Source organism: Pongo abelii, chromosome 1 (genome assembly GCF_028885655.2).
Source record: "Pongo abelii isolate AG06213 chromosome 1, NHGRI_mPonAbe1-v2.0_pri, whole genome shotgun sequence".
Classification (NCBI taxonomy): Eukaryota; Metazoa; Chordata; class Mammalia; order Primates; family Hominidae; genus Pongo; species Pongo abelii.
In genome coordinates, this window is record NC_071985.2 from 76926037 (window position 1) to 76932205 (window position 6169).

The following is a 6169-nucleotide window of genomic DNA, read 5'->3' on the forward strand; positions in this document are numbered from 1 at the left end:
ATTGAAATGTCAACTTATAAATATGCAAATCAATATAGACAGCTCTCACTTTGCTCAGTAGTGTGGCATCATAAAAATAACTGTGCAAGTGAAAAATGCGCAATCTCAATGGGAAGAATCACAATTGTTAACATGACCGCTAAAAATTTTGGTCAAAACATTAAAAACTCTCTTACTGTCGGTTATAAATGTATAAAACTAATACTTACTTAGTATACTGCAACTTAAACACTAGAACATTCAGAATTTAAAACACTGAGAAGTAGAAAACTTATCAAGTGTAGCTTGAACAGTATTTGCCCTCTTATAAAACAGTGAACATCTTTTCCTTGTTGTGGTGATGTGAACCATATATAAAATCTTAAGCACATCCAACCGACTGAATGGATTCCTCCTCTAGAAGGGAAATAAACCAAAGTAAACCTCAAAAACTAGTTCTGGCCATGATGGGAAGGGGGAGTCAGACATTTCTCATTGTACTCTCCTCCCTTTGCAATTCAGGCACAGCTGACCTCATTTGCATTAAAACACATCTTAAGACTGAAAAAACAGACTCTTTGTAGCAATAAGACACCAAATTCCTACCTGATTCCAGTATAGCATCACATAACAGCAGGACCTAAAATAAATGAAAGTATTTTATCCCAAAATATATTTCTTTGACATATTTTGAAATGGCCCTGGAAAGCTGTCTCTTGTGGGGAAAATCTACATTTTGTAGAGAATCCCCTTTCCTTTCCCAGGTCTTTTCCTGATCCAGGAGAGATTAATTAAGAGTCTGGCACCTTTTTAAGTGTGATTAGAGACATTTACTGGAGGTTTCATCTGCATGATAAAACCTTGGTCTGCAAAACATCTTATTTTAACCCAGACATTCTTTTCTATTGGTTCTAGGTCTTTAGATAATAACAACTCTTTCAGCCAGTTGCCAATCAGAAAATCTTCAACTCTATGTATGACTTGGGGTGTGCCCCCACTGCCCCCTCCCTGCCAGCCCTTTGAGTTGTTCCACCTTTTCAGACAGAACCAATGTACACCATACATGAATTGGTTGATTTCTGCCTTCAACTTCTATCACCTTAAATTTTATAAAACCAAACTGTAACACAACCACCTTGGTTCTCAGGACCTCCTGGGGCTGTGTCACAGAACTTGGTCGCTCATATTTGGCTCAGAATAAACCTCTTTAAATATTTTACAAAGTTTGATTTTTTTTTTTTGGTCAACAGTGAATTGTCATACTCCTCTTTAAGTTTGTATCTGTTTCCAACATCTTATCCTGTGTGCTTTCCATGTTGTGAAATATCTCTGAGAGTTCTCTTCATGTGAAGTTTTTTTTTGACTGCATCATTTCCTTTGGGACATCATCCTCTTTGTCAGGACTACTTTCTCATTTCTGTTAGTAAGTTTGCTACAAATTTTTCCCAATTCTTTTAAAAGCTATTGAAGTAAAAGGTATTATTTAAAAGGTATTGAAAGGTTAACATCTATTATTATTATTGAAAGGTAAAAGGTATTATTTAAAAATATTGAAGTAAAAAAAGGAGGGATTAAAGATTTAGTTCAGGTGGCCCATAGAGATGCTCGATTTGTGAGGCTGTTTCATTTAGACCCTTTTATTTTATACCTAGGAAAACAAGGCTTGCTCTATCTCACACAGTTAGTTAATGTTGGAGTCTGGTCAGAAGGTAGGTATCTGCAGGTGGTTTGGTATATTATGGTATATTATTCTGTCATAATAAAGAAAATCCTCTGGTAGAGGCTCTTCCATCAGCAGGAAGAAAAAATCATTGGCTCTCAGAGTAGACAGGGTTGATGTCATTTTATATAAGATATGGATGGTAACATGGGCCTTCAAGGTAATGTTCTTGAAGGATAGGCTGAATTTGAGGTAATATAGATGAAGAGGAGTGGGTAGTGGTTGAGGTCCTGTAGAGTCAGAATGATATGGATGTTAAGGGCAGAGTAAGGGGAAGAGCTTGGCTGTCATGGGGGTCAGGGTTGGCAATGCAGCACGGAATCAACAATGTTTGCGATCTTCCCAAGGAGGGCATCCAGGTTGAGATCTCATTATGTAGAAGAAAGAATATTGGAAAATGAGGGAGGAATTAGGGGAGTGCAGGAAAATGAGATAATAGACTGTCAAATACCTTAAATTCTATTTAATTCACAATATGTAAGGCACCGGAGTGTTGTAAGTGTCAAGGAGTGCAGCATCAGCAGAATAAAAGAAATCAGGATTGTCACGTGCGTCCGTGTGAACAGACCATCAAACAGGCTTTGTGTGAGCAACAAGGCTGTTTATTTCACCTGGGTGCAGGCGGACTGAGTCCGAAAAGAGAGTCAGCGAAAGGAGATGGGGTGGGGTTGTTTTATAGGATTTCGGCGGGTAGTGGAAAATTACAGTCAAAGAGGCTTTTTCTCTTGCGGGCAGGGGCAGGGGTCACAAGGTGCTCAGTTGGGGAGCGTCCGAGCCAGAAGCAATTTCACAAGGTCAATCGCTCAGTTAAGGTGGTGCAGGAACAAATCACAATGGTAGAATGTCATCAGTTAAGGCAGTAACCCGCCATTTTCACTTCTTTTGTGATTCTTCACTTGTTTCAGGCCATCTGGATGTATACTTGCAGATCACAGGGGATATGTTGGCTTAGCTTGGGCCCAGAGGCCTGACATTCCTGTCTTTTTATATCAATAAGAAAAATAACATAAAATAGTATTGAAGAGTTGGGGCAGTGAAAATTTTTCGGGGGTTGTATGGAGAGATAATGGGCAATATTTCTCAGGGCTGTTTCGAGCAGGATTAGGGGCGGCATGGGAGCCTAGAGTAGGAGATATTAAGCTGAAGGAAGATTTTGTGGTAAGGGGCAATATTGTGGGGTTGTTAGAAGGAGCATTTGTCGTATAGAATGATTAGTGATGGCCTGGATGCGGTTTTGTATGAATTGAAAAACTAAATGGAAGACACAAGGTCCGAATAAGAGAAGGAGAAAAACAGGTATTAAAGGACTAAGAATTGAGAGGACCCAGAACATCTAATTAGAGAGTGCCCAAGGGGGTTCAGCATAATTACTTGCTTGGTTGGCAAGTTTTTTGGCTCTATCCTTGAGTTCTTTTGTTGTTGTTGTCATATACCAGGCCAGATTGATTTAGGTAAAAACAACACTCTTCATTTAAAAATATATAGAGTCCTCTTTTTTAGCAGTAAGTAGAGGCCTCAGCGATTTTGGAGGAAAGAGAAATGCAAAGCCAGCAATTGTTTGTTAACAAGGAATTGCTTAACGGAATGATACCTGGAGGAGGCAGGGAAATGAGTGAGGGAGTAGGAATCCTGGGGACCAAGAAGCAGCAAAAGTTTTTAGGGTGCTCTGAGTTTCTGGGAAGGAAGTGGTGGAGAGACAGGCCAAGAGCCAGTCTCTGACAATTCTAAACATTGCGCATAGTCACAGATGCTCAGTTTATAGACTCAGAATGAATGTAGTCTTTCAGTGCCTTGACAACCCTTCCCCAGAAGGGACATGTCAGGTTCAAAGTCTGGAGGTCACCTGAGCACTTAATTCCGAGTCCATTTACTCTAGGCCTCTCAGTCTCTGCTGAAGCAGGAACCAGCCCTGATCTCCTTATTTGGGTATTAAGGAGCTGGAAGCTCATCGGACCACTAAAGAACAGGCAGTTCGGGGAATTAAAGGCAGATTAACAAAGGTTTGAGAGTGGAACTGGGCTCCGTGAATGCCAAAAGGAGGAAGCTGCCTACCTCTTCTGAGCCCAAGGCTTTTTTGCTTCCTTTGCTTGGCTTATCTAGCAAGTAGCTGCAGTGTCCCAGGAATGTGCTAAGTAAAGGAAGCAGATGGTTGGTTTCACTTTTAAAATTAATTGCGACCTAGAGAAACTGGCAGAGATAGTATCCCTCCGTGGCTTCCGCTTCTCTGTGATGCAACTGGGGCCTGGAGGGTGCAGCTATGATGCAAATAGTTTGGGCCAGCACCAGAGTAATCTCTAGTGGGTGGAACTGTCAGAGGGGATTTTCTTTCTGTTAGGAAAAAAAATTGCATCCTTGCCCAGTGGTAAGAGGAAGAAGCTCCGGCTTTTGCTCAATGAATGGAGACACAACTGCAGAGGGGGATATCTGTGTTCTGTTTCACTCAACCTGTCTGATTGTAAAGAGTAGTTGATTTTTTTTTTTTTTTTGTCTCTGTAGAAGGGTCTTTCTCTTGGCCACCTTAAGCAAGGAATAAAATGGCTTGTTCTCTTCAAGGGAGGAAATCGATCCTCCAGATCTGTGCCAGCACATTTACTTCACACAGCATACTTCTGACCCACCCACAAAATTTGGAAGTTTGTAGTTACAGAAAGTAGAAGGCTGTCCAAATGAAATAAATGTCCTTCTGCATCAAAACAGAACTGCTGACTTGACAGACATGTGCTTTGCAAGACCATTTCCAGGAGTGATGACAGAGTTATGATGGCTCACAGAACCTTGTACTTTCATTTACATAATTTGTAAGTTACACCCTGCCTTTTCCTAAAAGGAAAGATTTATGGTGCTTTACAAAAACAAACAAAATGAGCAACGTGGTGATTACAGTAGAAATGGAAATTCTAAGATAGGTAGATGGAAATATTTAATTAGTAAATATGCCAAAAGGAAAACCAATATTATTACTGTGAATTGCATGTTCAAATAGTGAAAAGAAAGCAGCCCAAGTAGCCAAGTAGCCAAATAATAAAAAAAAAGGAAGAAAAGAGAAAAGAGAGGGACCTATACTTATAGAATATCTAGCATTACACTATCATTACACTAGGCACTTTTGTAGCTTTCCTTTAGTCCTTAGAACAGCCCTATGAGGGAGTTGTTATTATTGTTCCTACTTTATAAACAATAACAGAGAGTTTAAATATAGTAGCCCAAGATTGTATGACTAGTAGTTGGGACTAGGATGCAGCTTTTTATTTTCATGCCTAATGGGGATCCAAGAAGATAGAGAGTCTCAGTGGAGTTAAGAGTGTGGGTTCTGGAGAAACAGATGTATGGGCTCAAACTCTGGCTCCAACAAGTACTAGATGGATGCCTTCTGGAACATTATTTAACTTCTCCATGCCCCATCTCTGAAATGGGGATAATGAAGATTACATGCAATAATCTATATAAAGCAAGTAGAATAATACTTGGAACACAGTAAATGCTCAAAAAGTATTAATAATCGTTATACAGAAACTGTGGGAGTGGGTTGGCCAACAACTGTTGTGGTTTGTATCTTTTTTCTTCCTGGATATCTTTTAAAGATAAAATTGAAACAGTGTCTGTCTATCACTCCTCTATCATAACTATTTGTACATTTATGGCAGCATATTCTTTGGTTGGCTCTTCCTATGGCAATACATTGTAATATTCTCCATAGAAAATAGAAAGATAATTCAATATTTAACCTAGCATGGCTGATCAAAACTTGTTTTTTGTGGATGACAGATGGAAAATTTTTCTTTCATCTTCAGCACTATTTATTTATTTATTTATTTATTTATTTATTGAGACAGAGTCTCGCTCTGTTGCCCAGGCTGGAGTGTAGTGACGCCACCTCTGCTCACTGCAAGCTCCACCTCCTGTGTTCACGCCATTCTCCCGCCTCAGCCTCCTGAGTAGCTGGGAGTACAGGCACCCGCAACCATGCCCGGCTAATTTTTTTTTTTTTGTATTTTTATTAGAGATGGGGTTTCACCGTGTTAGCTCGGTCTCCTGACCTCATGATCTGCCCTCTTCGGCCTCTCAAAGTGCTGGGATTACAGGCGTGAGCCACCGCACGTGGCCTCAGCACTCATTATTAAATGTTCCAGATGTAACTGCTTGCCTGAGGATAAAGCTTCAGAGAATTCCAGCCCTGGAGTTCTCTCACATCTAGGATGTGATCTAGGCTGAGAGCTGCTGCCTCAGAAGCTCGTCCAAGTTGGCGAAGCTTTTTAGCTCCCGGTTTCCTATCCCCACTGGGCTAGTCTTCAGGATGTGGGGAGGCCTTGGAGACTGAGTCATAGTGGCTCTCAAAGCAACATCTCATTAGATTCTTCTTCTTGGAGTAAACAATAGAGTCCGGAAGCCTGATGAGGTCTGCAAGCAGGTTGTTTCTGGGGGCAAGGTGCATGTGTAGGTACTGCTGGCAGTCCATGGGCCCCACTCATG